This window comes from Ambystoma mexicanum, chromosome 1p, assembly GCF_040938575.1.
Source record: "Ambystoma mexicanum isolate Mex_15411 chromosome 1p, UKY_AmexF1_1, whole genome shotgun sequence".
Classification (NCBI taxonomy): domain Eukaryota; kingdom Metazoa; phylum Chordata; class Amphibia; order Caudata; family Ambystomatidae; genus Ambystoma; species Ambystoma mexicanum.
In genome coordinates, this window is record NC_090921.1 from 908,220,953 (window position 1) to 908,237,212 (window position 16,260).

The following is a 16,260-nucleotide window of genomic DNA, read 5'->3' on the forward strand; positions in this document are numbered from 1 at the left end:
GTAAATTGCCCTATTTTGTATACTCCACATACTGCCTAACTCTTCTTGAGGGAAGTCTGACTGCTCAGCCACAGCTACCAAGTGAATATGTGTGGTGCAGACTGCTACCAAGTGGGTTTACTGCCAAACACCTGTAGTCCTAAATCTTTTGCAGTGGTCCCAGAGGGAACTGCACAGGTTTCCGCCTAATACTCCCCACCCTGCCTACTCGGAGCAGCAGATGACATAGCTGCCCCTGATCCACATGGGCTGGTGACACCAACGTGCAATGCCACACGTGGCCTAGACCTGCTGACCTGGAAGTCAGCCATGGAGTCACCCAGTGCCAGGTCTGGTGCCACAATGGGCTGGTCCAACAAGGGCTGAGCAGGGATGGTGTCAGCCACGTTACCCTCAACCAGGGGGGGCATGGGTGTCCCTGACTGGTCACCCACACATGGGGGGCTAGGGGCACCCTGCACGTCCTGGCCACGTCCCCTACCGTATCCACCACGACCACCTCTTGTGGCTCGCCCACCTTTGCCACCCTTACCGCGTGCTCGCCTCCCAACCATGGCACTGATGTAGTTGTGCATATGGGAGTTGCAGTAAACTATTGTCCTGGGCAATTGGGGGTCAAAGGGGTAGGGTACTAGATGGAATTCATACCCTAGTGCTCTAGCAAGGCTGTATGTGACCCCTGGGGGAAGATGACGAGTCACGAAACACACAGGCACCCCGAAAAAGGGAGATAATGTTCACGCAACCCCAACCCTGCACTAGGCTGTGGCACCCAGAAACACAAAAATGAACGTATGCGTGTCACACGCATCCTAGACTGACCTCTGAAGGGGTAGGCAACACACGGGGCAAGCACAGATGTCAAATACGTGCGCAACTCACCGTCTGCCACAAAAATCACGTAAAAATACGCGTTGGCAACACCCCCGCCAAAAGAAGAATTGTAAGCTGTCTGAGGAGACAGGACAACAGGAGAAGTGAACGCTGTTTGAGGAAACAGGCCCAGGAAAAAGACAAGAAGAGAAAAAGCTGTCAGAGGTAACAGGGAGTACGAACTTGGAACGCCGTGAAGTAAATCGCGTGTGAACTGACAAGAAGTACAGATTTCACCCACTCGCTCTCCAGGAAAAGCACGTACAAGGAAATGGCGTTCTACACGTACCTTTTAAACATGCCCACACGTCCAGCGTCACTTCTGCATGTACGCGCTAAGGCCACATCCTCCAATTACACGCGCTGACACTCTGACGTGCAGTCATTGGACGTGTAACATGCACCTGTGTACAGGGAAACGTCCGCTCACGCACGTCACAGACGCGCATACGCGCTGTTGGCCTTTGGTCCAATGCATTCGCGTACGTGTGCTGACGCGCATACGTGCTAAGGCCCTTTCCTCGAATTACATGCAGACGTGCTGGATTTTGACGTGACAAATCACTCCGTATCAAGTTGGCTACGCGTAAGCACACGGAAGACCACGCTCCTGCCCAGAAGGCTGAATAACTGCCCCCCAGAGCCCCGAGCACGCTCCCACCTGCCATCTGCTGCTGCCTGATTGCCTGCTTCCCACGTGCCCTGCCATTTGCTGCCTGCACATCAGCCAGGGGTGCTGTTGCTGTGACCACCCCTGCTGGAACCGAAGACTCCCGACTGGGATTCCATCCCTCCACAGCCCAGTCCCAGGACCCAGTTGCCCACCCACTCTTGCCTCTGGGGTTGTCATGTCGGGCACTGCAACATCTGGCACCACCGACAACCCCCGGCCAGAGAGGCAGAGGGGCACCAGCTTTACTGCCACCGAAGTTGGTGTCCTGGTGGAGTAAGTCCTGGGGCAGTATGATGCCCTCTTTGGAAGTTTGCGCGCCGACAAGGAAGGAAGGACTCAGATCAGGACGGACATCATGACTGCCATCAACGCGGAGGGGGTGGCAGTCCGCGACTTCCAACATGTCAAGAAGCGCTGGGAGGACTTCAGGTCCAGCGGATGCTAAGGGGCTCCGGGACCACTTGTCGGACGATCAGATGAGGGTCCTGGAACGCATATCCCCAGCGCTCCACGTCCAAGTCCTTGAGAGGCAGACCCGTCTGGAGTCTAGCGGTAAGTGTATATGCATCATGATTGTAAGCTGTGCGTGTGGTGATGTGCCAGTAGTGTTTGTAGGTTGCACATCTGTTTGTATGGGGCCGAGTATGGGTGGGGGTGTACGGGGCCGTGAGGCTAACGCATGCGAGGGCTGTCATGTGTGAGACATGGATGGTGCTTGTGTGTGTAGGCCTGCATGCCAAATGCAGTTGAGTGGGCACACATGTTTTTATGAATGTGTATGTAAGTAGGCATGTTCGTGATGTCACACATGGATGTTGTTTTCAGCTGCATGTATCAGCACTGTGTACATGTGCATGTGTGTGTATTTGACAAGGGTGCAACAGTGATGCAACATGGATGCATGTGACAGCGGGATGTGGAAGCCTGATTGGCAGATGTGATATGGATGCCCATCTGAACACTGCAACAGTTGGCAGAGGTGTACACATACATGCAAGTGTGGTGGTGTGTGTGCATGTGTAGTGCACTCCCTGTGTTGCATGTGATGTCTGGCTCACCATTGCCTGCTCATGCTGTTGTATGTGTATGGATGGTGCTGGCAGTTGCGATATGGCTGTGGTATGGCTCATGTGTGCAAGTTGAAATGACATGTGTGTTGGCGATTGTGATGCCATGTCTGAGGTTTGCCAATGCCACTCATGTATAACTGTCATGTGTGTATGTGTGCGTTGTACAGTGCCCTGATGCCTGTGTTTTATTTCTCCCTGTCTGCAGCGTCAACTGATGAAGAGGGCGGAGAAGGTGCTGTGGAGCACAGCAGCAGGGATCGCACCGCCAGCCGGAGATGCAAGGCCCGGCTCCCCTCCCAGGTTGTGATCTTGTCGGGGAGTGAGGAGTCCGGTGCCACGTCCCAGGCCGCAGCTGCCGGGGGGAGGTCCAAGAGGAGGAGGTCGGAGTTGGACTCCTCGGCAGCAGAAGGGGCAGCTGGGACCCCACAGGGCCCAACGGGGGAAGATGGCACGGAGTTATCCAGGTTGGTGGAGGGTTTGGTGGAGGAGGAGGCCGTGCAAGCAACAGAGACGGGGTCTGGAGGTGGGGATTCCACTGGTGCTAGTGGTGCAGTGCAGGGCCAGGGACAGGGGGAAGCACAGGCCGCCACAGAGGTGCCTGTGTGCAATCCTGTCCCTGATAATGTCACTGCATCATCTTGCACCAGCAGGGATGCCTACGTCCAGACCCGTCTTCAGGCAGGGGATGAGCTCACAACAACTGGCCTTCCTCTGCCTGCAGACATGGCTATCCAGGTATGAGTTGAGCCTGTCCTGACTGGTGTGGCATTGCGTCAACGGGCCATGCGAGGTGACCTGCAGTCTTTTCATGAAGAGACTGCACGTCATCTCGAATGGCTCGTTGACCGCGTCGGCCTACTGGGACAGGTCACCCAGGCCGGATTCCTCCGTTTGATGGGGCTTGCTCAGACCCCCTCCTCAACTGAACCCCTATGCGCCAGTCGTCCTCCGTGCCATCTTCCCACCCATTAGTCACCTGGGTGCCCTGTGGAGCTGCCTCTGACAGTGCGGCCAGGCTGGTGGAGGAGGCATCCCTGCCACAGTCGGGAGTCGGACGTCCAGCAGGGGTGGCTACATCAACGACTGCACCCCAGCCAGTGGAGGATGTGCAGGCAGCAGGAGGCAGGGCACGGGCAGAGGCACAGCAGCAGCAGCAACAAGGTGGGAGCCATGATGGCTCGGGGCCTTCCACATCGGAGGGGCAGGCATCGGCCAGAAGGCAGGAGAACTCAGGACGGGAAGTGTCTTCCATGTGGCAGCGGTTGGGCCACACCATAGATGCGGAGCGGCAGCGGGCGGAAGAGGCACGGCTCACAATGGTCAGGGCGGAGAACTCCATGCGGAGGGCCCTGAGGCGGGCCGAGTGCCTCGAGGCAATCCGCAGGGAGTTGGAGGTGAACATGTCGATGGCCCTGCGGACCCTCGGGCCATGGAGGAGGACCTCCTCCGGGACATTGAGCAGGAGTTTGAGGATGCCCTGGCCCGGAACATCCCGAAGTGAGCCGTCGGAGTAGCCCGCTGCCCTTGTAAATAGTTCTGTAGTTAGTGTTAGATTTCCTTTGGTTTTGCATTTTTTTTTGGACCTTTTGGACAATGGGCCACATTTTTGTATATAGTTTTTTTTATTAGGTAGTGTTATTAGATAGGTTTCATTTCTTCTGTTGGGATCATGGACCCTGGATTGTTTATCTGTATATAGTTGACTGTTGGATTTTCATTTATTTTTTTATGATTTACCCATGGAGCAATGGTTTTCGATTTAAATTTTCCATTGGATTTACTTTTGTGGACTGTGACTTTGGACACCTTTCCTTTGGATTATGATTTCTGGTTTTACATTTTTTCACGGACATGCTGCTTTTTTTTTTTTAATTCCCATTTTTGTTTGTTTATTTTTGATTCAATTTATGTTGCTTTTAATACATATTTTTTCTGCAAACTTCAATGTTTAGTATCATCTCATTGGTTTCATGCATATCATGATATGGGTTTTGACATTCACTGACACCCATTGTGTGTATGTGAGGGACATTTGTTCATTTACAAACTTGCAATTGGGGTTCTATCATGTAATTGCCATTTCTAAGTGGGTGGATGCAATACCCGGGTGGGGGTTTGGCATTTGGAGGCTGACCATAAGGGCCAGGGATCTAGATTGTGATGACATGTTGGCTGGGGGACATGTGTGGGGGCCTGATGGAGGGTGCCCCACAGTGCTGGGGGGTGGGGGTGCTGGGAGACATGAGTGGGGGCCTGGTGGAGGTTGGCCCTGACTGGTGGGGGGTGGGGGTGCAGGGAGACATGAGTGGGGGCCTGGTGGAGGGTAAACCACAGTGCTGGGGTTGGGGGTGCAGGGAGACAAGAGTGAGAGGCCTGGTGGAGGGCGCCCCGGGATGCAGGGGGGTGGGGATGCTGGGAGATATGATTGGGGGCCTGGTGGAGGGTGCCCCTGGATGCTGGGGCGTGGGGGTGCAGGGAGACATGAGTTGGACATGAGTGGGGGCCTGGTGGAGGGTGGCCCTGACTGGTGGGGGGTGGGGGTGCAGGGAGACATGAGTGGGGGCCTGGTGGAGGGTGCACCACAGTGCTGGGGGCTGGGGGTGCAGGGAGACATGAGTGGGGGCCTGGTGGAGGGTGCCCCTGGATGCAGGGGAGTGGGGGTTCTGGGAGACATGCGTGTGGGCCTGGTGGAGGGTGCCTCTGACTGGTGGGGGTGGGGGTGCAGGGAGACATGAGTTGGACATGAGTGGGGGCCTCGTGGAGGGTGGCCCTGACTGGTGGGGGTGCAGGGAGACATGAGTGGGGGCCTGGTGGAGGGCGCCCCTGGATGCAGGGGGGTGGGGATGCTGGGAGATATGATTGGGGGCCTGCTGGAGGGTGCCCCTGGATGCTGGGGGGTGGGGGTGCAGGGAGACATGAGTTGGACATGAGTGGGGGCCTGGTGGAGGGTGGCCCTGACTGGTGGGGGGTGGGGGTGCAGGGAGACATGAGTGGGGGCCTGGTGGAGGGTGCACCACAGTGCTGGGGGCTGGGGGTGCAGGGAGACATGAGTGGGGGCCTGGTGGAGGGTGCCCCTGGATGCAGGGGGGTGGGGGTTCTGGGAGACATGAGTGTGGGCCTGGTGGAGGGTGCCTCTGACTGGTGGGGGTGGGGGTGCAGGGAGACATGAGTGGGGGCCTGGTGGAGGGTGCACCACAGTGCTGGGGGTGGGGGTGCAGGGAGACATGAGTTGGACATGAGTGGGGGCCTCGTGGAGGGTGGCCCAGACTGGTGGGGGTGCAGGGAGACATGAGTGGGGGCCTGGTGGAGGGTGCACAACAGTGCTGGGGGTGGGAGTGCAGGGAGACATGAGTCGGGCCTGGTGGAGGGCGCCCCTGGATGCAGGGGGGTGGGGGTGCTGGGAGATATGATTGGGGGCCTGGTGGAGGGTGCCCCTGGATGCTGGGGGGTGGGGGTGCAGGGAGACATGAGTTGGACATGAGTGGGGGCCTGGTGGAGGGTGGCCCTGACTGGTGGGGGGTGGGGGTGCAGGGAGACATGAGTGGGGGCCTGGTGGAGGGTGCACCACAGTGCTGGGGGCTGGTGGTGCAGGGAGACATGAGTGGGGGCCTGGTGGAGGGTGCCCCTGGATGCAGGGGGGTGGGGGTTCTCGGAGACATGAGTGGGGGCCTGGTGGAGGGTGCCTCTGACTGGTGGGGGTGGGGGTGCAGGGAGACATGAGTGGGGGCCTGGTGGAGGGTGCACCACAGTGCTGGGGGGTGGGGGTGCAGGGAGACATGAGTTGGACATGAGTGGGGGCCTCGTGGAGGGTGGCCCTGACTGGTGGGGGTGCAGGGAGACATGAGTGGGGGCCTGGTGGAGGGTGCACCACAGTGCTGGGGGTGGGGGTGCAGGGAGACATGAGTTGGACATCAGTGGGGGCCTGGTGGAGGGTGGCCCTGACTGGTGGGGGGTGGGGGTGCAGGGAGACATGAGTGGGGGCCTGGTGGAGGGTGCACCACAGTGCTGGGGGGTGGGGGTGCAGGGAGACATGAGTGGGGGCCTGGTGGAGGGTGCCCCTGGATGCAGGGGGGTGGGGGTTCTGGGAGACATGAGTGGGGGCCTGGTGGAGGGTGCCCCTGACTGGTGGGGGTGGGGCTGCAGGGAGACATGAGTGCGGGCCTGGTGGAGGGTGCACCACAGTGCTGGGGGGTGGGGGTGCAGGGAGACATGGGTTGGACATGAGTGGGGGCCTGGTGGAGGGTGGCCCTGACTGGTGGGGGGTGCAGGGAGACATGAGTGGGGGCCTGGTGGAGGTTTCACCACAGTGCTGGGGGATGGGGGTGCAGGGAGACATGAGTGGGGGCCTGGTGGAGGGTCCCCCTGGATGCTGGGTGGTGGGGGTGCAGGGAGACATGAGTGGGGGCCTGGTGGAGGGTCCCCCTGGATGCTGGGTGGTGGGGTGCTGGGAGACATGAGTGTGGGCCTGGTGGAAGGTGCACCACAGTGCTGGGGGTTGGGGGTGCAGGGAGACATGAGGGGGTGCCTGGTGGAGGCTGCCCCTGGATGCAGGGGGTGGGGGTGCTGGGAGACATGAGTGGGGGCCTGGTGGAGGGTGCCCCTGACTGGTGGGGGGTGGGGGTGTAGGGAGACATGAGTGGGGGCCTGGTGGAGGGTGCCCCTGGATGCTGGGGAGTGGGGGTGCTGGGAGACATGTGTGGGGGCCTGCTGGCAGGTGCCCCACAGTGCTGGGTGTGGGGGTGCTGGGTGACATGCATTGGTGGGCATTAGTGCAAGGTGACATGTGGGTTGGCTGAGGGGCATTGGCATGGTGGGTGGGCTGCCTCCGGGACATGTGCAGGGTATTCCCCTGTGGTGTGGGCCGCCTGCAGGGGCCGTGGAGGGTGTCAGTTGAACAGCTGGGAGGACCCACATGGCGGATTCACGTGTAGGACTGCCCGGCACTCCCGGAATTCACGTAGGCTGCTGGATTCGCATGTGGAACTTCCCGCGCACCTTGGAATACACGTACCCTGCTGAAATCGCATGTGGAACTTCCCGCGCACCCCGAAATACACGTACCCAGGGCAATCGCGTGTGGAACTTCCCGCAAACCCCGTAATACATGTACCCTGCTGATACATCGTGTCAGACTACACGCGCAACCCTGATATACACGTACACAGGCGAATCGCACTGCTGGGGGTGGGGGGTGGTAGGAAGAAGTGGGGGCCTGGTGGAGAGTGCCCCTGGATGCAGGGGGTGGGGTTGCTGGGAGACATGAGTGGGGGCCTGGTGGAGGGTGCCCCTGGATGCAGGGGGATGGGGGTGCAGGGGGTCATGAGTGGGGGCCTGCTGGAGGGTGCCCCACAGTGCTGGGGGGTGGGGGTGCAGGGAGACATGAGTGGAGGCCTGGTGGAGGGTGCCCCTGGATGCAGGGAGGTGGGGGTGCTGGGAGACATGAGTCCGGGCCTGGTGGAGGGTGCCCCTGGATGCAGGGGGTGGGGGCGCAGGGGGACATGAGTGGGGGCCTTGTGGAGGGTGCCCCACAGTGCTGGGGGGTGGTGGTGCAGGGAGACATGAGTGGGGGTCTGGTGCCCCTGGATGCTGGGGGGTGGGGGTGCAGGAAGACATGAGTTGGACATGAGTGGGGGCCTGGTGGAGGGTGCACCACAGTGCTGGGGAGTGGGGGTGCAGGGAGACATGAATTGGACATGAGTGGGGGCCTGGTGGAGGGTGGCCCTGACTGGTGAGGGGTGGGAGTGCAGGGAGATATGAGTGTGGGCCTGATGGAGGATGCCCCACAGTGCTGGGGGTGGGGGTGCAGGGAGACATGAGTGGGGGCCTGGTGGAGGGTGCCCCACAGTGCTGGGGGGTGGGGGTGCAAGGAGACATGAGTGGGGGCCTGGTGGAGGGTGCCCCTGGATGCAGGGGGTGGGGGTGCAGGGAGACATGAGTGGGGGCCTGGTGGAGGGTGCCCCACAGTGCTGGGGGTGGGGGTGCACAGAGACATGAGTGGGGGCCTGGTGGAGGGTGCCCCTGGATGCAGGGGTTGGGGGTGCTGGGAGACATGAGTGGGGGCCTGGTGGAGGGTGCCCCTGGATGCAGGGGGGTGGGGGTGCTGGGAGACATGAGTGGGGGCCTGGTGGAGGGTGACCCTGACTTGTGGGGTGTGGGGGTGCAGGGAGACATGAGTGGGGGCCTGGTGGAGGGTCCCTCTCGATGCAGGGGGGTGGGGGTGCTGGGAGACATGAGTGGGGGCCTGGTGGAGGGTACCCCCGGATGCAGGGGGGTGGGCGTGCTGGGAGACATGAGTCGGGGCCCGGTGGAGGGTGCCGCTGGATGCTGGGGGGTGGGGGTGCAGGGAGACATTAGTGGGGGCCTGGTGGAGGGTGCCCCTGGATGCTGGGGGGTGGGGGTGCTGGGAGACATGAATGTGGGCCTGGTGGAGGGTGCCCCACAGTTCTGGGGGGTGGGGATGCAGGGGGACATGAGTTGGACATGTGTGGGGGCCTGCTGGTAGGTGCCCCACAGTGCTGGGGGGTGAGGGTGCTGGGAGATATGCGTTGTTGATCAGTAGTGCAAGGTGACATGTGGCTTGGCTGGGGGGCATGGGCATGGTGGATAGGCTGCCTGCGGGACATGGGCAGGGGTGCAGGGTGGTCCCCAGTGGTGTGGGCTGGCTGCAGGGGCCGTGGAGGGTGTAGAGGGAACACCTGGGAGGACCCACACGGCCAATTTATGTGTAGTGCTCCCCCTGCACCCCTGAAATACATGTGCCCTGATGTAATCGCGTGTGATACTTCCACGCACCCCTGGAATACACGTACCCTAATGGAATCGCGTGTGATACTTCCCACGCACCACTGAAATACACATACCCTGCTGATTTTGCGTGTGATACTTCTCGCACACCCCTGGAATACACGTGCCCTGATGGAATCGCGTGTGATACTTCCCGCGCACCCCTGGAATACATGTGCCCTGGTGGAATTGCGTGTGATACTTCCACGCACCCCTGGAATACACGTACCCTAATGGAATCGCGTGTGATACTTCCCACGCACCACTGAAATACACATACCCTGCTGATTTTGCGTGTGATACTTCTCGCACACCCCTGGAATACACGTGCCGTGATGGAATCGCATGTGATACTTCCCGCGCACCCCTGGAATACATGTACCCTGATGGAATCGCATGTGATACTTCCCGCGCACCCCTGAAATACACATACCCTGATGATTTTGCGTGTGATACTTCTCGCACACCCCTGGAATACACGTGCCCTGATGGAATCGCGTGTGATACTTCCCGCGCACCCCTGGAATACATGTGCCCTGGTGGAATTGCGTGTGATACTTCCCGCGCACCCCTGGAATACACGTACCCTGATGGAATTGCGTCTGATACTTCCCGCAAACCCCTGGAAAACACGTGCCCTGATGGAATCGCGTGTGTTACTTCACGCGCACCCTTGATGTACACGTACCCAGGACAATCGCGTGTAATACTTCCCGCGAACCACTGAAATACACGTTCCCCGCTTGGCGTTTGCTGTTTGGCAGCCCTGTGAACTGGTCCAGGGTTAGCGCAGCCCTTTGCGATGAATTGGGAATTTTGAAGGCTTTTCCTTGCGCAAGGGCGTTCTTGGGGGCGTAACTGGCACTGCTGCAGGATCGCTGCGCCACTCTGCGCCACGGCTGGTTTTGGAGGCTGGAATCCATGAATACGCTGTGAGATTAAATGGATTTCATCGCACGTGGCTGGCGCAGTGTATCGCACGGGGACACTGTGCGCCAGCCGCGTGCGCCACTTTTGTGATAAATTCTATTAATTACCCTGTAAATGATCACAAATGCACAGAATTAGACAATGAGAAATTGCCAAGTGATGTTGTTACATATGTTCAGTTGGAGGGTTGTAATGTGGTCTCTGATGATACCTGGATGGATAGGCGAACAGTGACCACACTCCAAAAAACCTCTGAACATGAGGAAATTAATAAATCTCTCACACAGAAATGAGGAAAAAGGAGGGAAAAATGTCTTTCCATTTACCCTCATTTTGGACTTTTAGAGCCAAAACAAAAACATGGCTTCCCAACAAAAACGCTGCTTAATGTACTTCCTCTCCGCATGTCTCTGTTGACCACCTTGTAACCCGGTCTGCTACACCTATTGTTGTTTTATCACAGTCTGTATTGTATATTTTTGCCACGTTGTAACTGTCTCTAAGTCTCCGGCGCCCAGTTACCCCAGGGTTCGGCGTGCGGTACAAATAAATAAACTAAACTAAACTAAACCAATGTGCTTAGCCAAAAGTGAAAAAGGCCAGAGAAAGGTGAGCCCTGAAATCAGTAAGAATTTGCATTTCTTATGTGTGTTAGAGGAAGTATAAGACAGGTATTATGCTCCCATCACTGTAGAAGAGAAATGCAATACATTTGCAATGATTGACACTGGCGCACAGGCCACAATTATGTCTAAAGAATTGGTAAAGAGTATCAATGAAGGGGATCCCCACAGAATCAGATCACAGTGAAGGAAAATCAAGGTCCAGTGCATAATTTTAACAGGGAGGAGGTGCCTATTATAGGCGTCACCGAGGTTGACATAAAGATAGGTAAACACAGAATGAAACAGAAGGTATTGGTCACATCCATTTGTGATATTCCATTTCTGATGGGAACAGATTGCCTGAAAAGATGGTCTCCTCTCATAGATTGGGTGAATGGAGTACTGTGGTCCCTAACCAAAAAATCATTGAGACCTAAGAAAATAAAATCACAAAACAGCAATATAAATGAATGTCACACCGTTGCCAAAACAAATGATGCAGTAGATTTATATCTCCAGAATTGCTGCATCCCTAGCGTCACTGTTATATTATTGTGTCAAGATAAAATGCAGAGTGAAGATGAGAAACAATCTGTACAGATATACTTGGACCCAAGGAAGAGATGGCAAACTGCCATAGATAAGCACACATTACGCTTTTATTTAAAAGAGAAAACGTGCAAACAGAATACTGTTCCTAAAACAGATGCAGAAAAGCACACTACCACTCTTGCTGAAATACACATGGAAGATGAGCAACCATGGGTTCACATTGGTATAAATTACTATTCTAAAACAACAAAAGCCATTTAAGCACTTGAACAGGAAAAGAGTTTTATTAATGAGAAATTATTGCAAAAAATAATGGAGAGGGAGGAGATCCCGAAATTTAGAATTAAAAACCAATATGTCACTGGCTTGGACAGTCCATACTTTGAAAACCGAATAACAGGCAGATGCATGTTAAAAATTAGTATTGGGCGGAAAACAATTTACCATAATGTATGGATAGTGAGTGGAACACAAAATGACTTTTACATGGGCAATGATATCATGCACAGAATGTATATGGTGTTAGATGTCCTTAATCAAAAAATATGGTCACGCCTAGGTGGGCCTGCACCTGAATTTGAAGACAAAAGAAGGGCTTATCATTCCGCACAACTGGTCCCATATGCAATTGAATTACAGCTGAGGAAGGATACTATTATCCCTACATTCACCAAACAGGTTGCAATAACACTGAAATGCAAGAATGGACAGCAGATGAAAGATTCTGATGCATTTGTGTGCCTGAATGAATCCATAAAACAGCAAGGCCTGGATATTGGTGAAGGGTCTGTAAAAATCATGGTGAATAATAAAGGTTGTCAAGATATTAATTTCGAGGAAAACTCCTCATTAGGGATGGCCATACAAAAATCACATTATACTGCAGATCTGAATAACATTGTGAATGGAAATATACCTGAAAAGTATGTAGATGCCAAGGGTGAGTTGCCAGAACACCTGAATTCTCAGCCCAAAAGAATATTTAAAATGCATTCTGTGTACCCTTATGATTCAGATGAGACAGTGTGCTGTCATCAAGAGGATTGCATAACATTTAACGTAAATGAAAATGAAACAGAAAATCAGCCCATTGAAGTGGAAGCTGATGCGCCAAAACATTTTAAAGTGGCAGCTTTACAGAGAGACACAGCCACACAGTTAGAGGAAAATTCATGGGCATTTAAAAACTCCAGGAGAGGATAAGGAGGGAAATGATAAGGCTGATCAGCTGGCTAAAATTGGGAGAATTGCTACCTATTGAATATTTACTTGATGAAATGCAAATTGATGCAGTAACACGTTCTAAAGCACCAAAGGAGATAGATCAGCCAGTGGTACAATGGAGTTACAATACACCAGATCAAGATCTAATTGAGGCACAAAAGGATGATCGAATTCTGGGAATGCATTATAATCATTTGATAGATCCTGAACAAAACCCTTTAACTGAAAATGATTGTATGGGAAAAGAAGAATTGAGGGTGCTATTAAAGAATAAAAAACGAATTAGACTACAGGATGGTCTCATGATTAGAGAGTCCATAACAGGACAGATACAGTGGATGGTACCCCTTTCATTCAGACGGCTAATGCTACACCATGCACATGATGCAATAACTGCAGGCCAGCGAGGTTCACAAAAAACATTGGAAATACTAAAAGATTATGCTTATAGGCCACATTTGTCCCAAGATGTGGAATTATATACTAGAGGATGTCTAGTATGTGCCCAATTTAAACCTGTACACCAATGTATAGAGAACCATTAATGAAAGAGGCTTAACTCTTCCATGGTCAGATTTGCAAATAGACTATGCAGGGCCTGTAAAGAGATCGAGCAGGGGGAACCGTTATATTTTGAGTGTGGTGTGTTTGATGTCGAAATGGATTGAGTGTATTCCTGCACCAGTTTGTAGTGCACAAACAGCAGCTACATTACTGGTGAATCATGTGTTTTCAAGGTTTGGATTACCACAAAGAATAGAATCAGACAGAGGGAGTCATTTCACAAGTGCTCTGATGAGTAAGATATGGCAAATACTGGGAGTGAAAAGAAAATTACATATTGCATATTGAGCTGCTTCTTCTGGGGGAGTTGAACGCTGTAATAGGTCTGTTGTGGACATATTAAAGAAATTTGTAGCAGAAGCAGGTTCCAGCTGGGATTTACGTTTACCTTTGGTTTTGATGGCAATCTGGTCAACTCCTGCCAAAGCAACGGGTGTTAGCCCACATGAGGTTTTGATAGGTAGGAAAATGGTATTACCACAACACCTGCTATACAGAACACATGAGCAGACACTTGTGAGCGAATCAACAGTTCATGAATACATTGATGAACTGAGGAAGCATTTACAACATGCATTTGCTTTTGTACAGAAAAATCTAGAAAGAGCTGCTGACAGTGCAAAGTCATATTATGATAAAAAAGACATCAGTGAAAGAGTATTGTGTGGGCGATCAGGTGTATACATTTCATTTTGGAAAAGGTAAACAGAACAATTCCAAATTTCTAGCAGCCTGGCAGGGGCCATTTCGAAATATAGATAAGGTCTCTCCTGTGGTTCATGAAATTTTGAAAACTGAAGGTGAAACAGCAACAGAACAGTTTGTTCATATAAACCAAATTAAACCCTGGCACCCCAGACATGACATTAAAAGGCTTGAGCGTGTAGAAACAGATAAAGTCCCTTGAATACATAAAAGAAGGTAAGGTAAATGGGTTTAGTCAAAGGACAACAGCAGAGAAATAAAATAGAGGTGATTGATTATTACATATGTATATAGGGAAAAGAAATGGAAGCTGAAATTAGTGGAGTTGGTTTGCAAAATGAAAATGTATTAAATGTTGAATGCTATTTTATGTATGTTTGTTTTTTCTTTAACATGTGCTTAATTTCAGAAAGCAAGAGGAAGAGAGCAAAGTGATTTATGGAGTGCATGTATATATATAAATTTATTTTTGGCAAAAGGGTGAAGTTAGTATTGTGCTATACACTTAATTTGTTCCTTTTCTATTTTGATTTAGAATACTAACGTATTTTGGGTCGGAGGTCACAGGACCGTAGCATGCGGGAGACAATGGAGTCCTGGAGTCCACTGGATGAAGATCAAATGATGCCTGCCTCCGGGTGGAGGTGAAGGCAAAGTAACCGAAATGCCAAAAAGAGATGACTCCTATGGAAAAAGGATCCAAGAGTGCCAGGATGAAAGAGTATCCGAATGAACCAAATGATGTGGCATCGCTGGTCGGGACATATCAGAGGCAGACAAGTGTCCTGGAGTATAGAGTTCCACTTATTTATTATTTTAATTCATTATCTGTTATATTAATTCTTTATTTTAACTATTTGTTTTATTTTGTTGTTTTGTGATTGACTTCAAGTATAAAAGTAAGACACTGGACTATGGACACTTCCATCGGGAAGAAATATGTAAAATATTTTATAAGAACTGATTGACTCAGAGATGAATTTTGATATTATGATGATTGAACAGTAATTTTTCAATTTTCATTTTTCACATATGAATATTCATTTTGTTGGATACGCATACATTTTAAAAGAAGAAAGAGAGCAAGTTGGGTTTCTTCCAATTGTGGCTTGGACCATGGCCAAATTCTCAGAAAAAGGAGGGGATATGCAGTATAATTCAGAGTGTTTTGGAGTGCAGCGCCACTGCATGAGATTGCATTATTACTGTGCTGTGGTACAGCAAGCCATGTGTTGCCAGAGTAACATATGGACATGTATATGAAGACAGGCTATCTATTTTAAAAGCACTAAATGAAGACAGGCTATCTATTTTTAAAAGCACACCATTTTTTTCTAATTTTTTTCTCAACACCTATTTAAAAGCACACCATTTTTTTTCTTCACTTGAAATGCCTCACTTACAGGAGACACATTAGATACTTGATTAATTAACTTACCTAACAAATACTAACACGATTCTAACTACTTAACATTATAATGTGTTCCCCATGTGCAAAATGAGGCAGACGAAATTCATTTTTAAACAATTTTTCTTTGCCCTGTTCACTGTCTTTGCAGGAAGCAAAATTCAAATGCCAGGAAATCAGTTAGATAGAGTTGCTTTCTGTAAAAGTGAGCTATTGTTGAGGAAGGAGGAGGCAATAATCTACGTAGACTTAGGGGAGGTAACAGAGGTTTTTTGGAGTGTCTCTGACAGAATTACAAGGAGAAGACATTTTGCAGAGTTGCAGTGAGGTCGCCTTCGTTCTGCTGCTGTGAGGAGCTGGACCATTGACCTTCAGAGACTGGGGTTTCCTAGTCACTTGGCACAGGCTTGAGAACTGCAGATTGCAGATTGAACTGCATGTTCTCGCTGGGTGCTTTAAAGAAAGAAAAAAAGAGAGAGCCCTGGGTCACTGCTCAAAGACGACAAGCCAGGAGATTTTGCATGCTGAAAAGCTACAAATAGCTGGTAAATATGCAAATGGAGTGAAATTGCTGTGACTGCCGGACGAATGATCTACTATTAGACAGGCAGTGTAGCGATAGGGAATTCTCCTGTGTTTAACTGCCACGTTATAATGTTGCACAACACATGATATAATCTCTCTTTTGCTTGTTGAAAATGTAAAATGAAATTTGTGGTATTATTGCATTTGTTTCTCTTATGTTTATTTCAGAAAGGATTGTCTCACCAGAATGGTAATGTATCATTTTGAAATGAAATTGTGATAACACAGTCTGCCTGAGAATATTCTTGCTTCTGTTCTTCATTTGGTGCCTATAAAAAAAAGAAAATA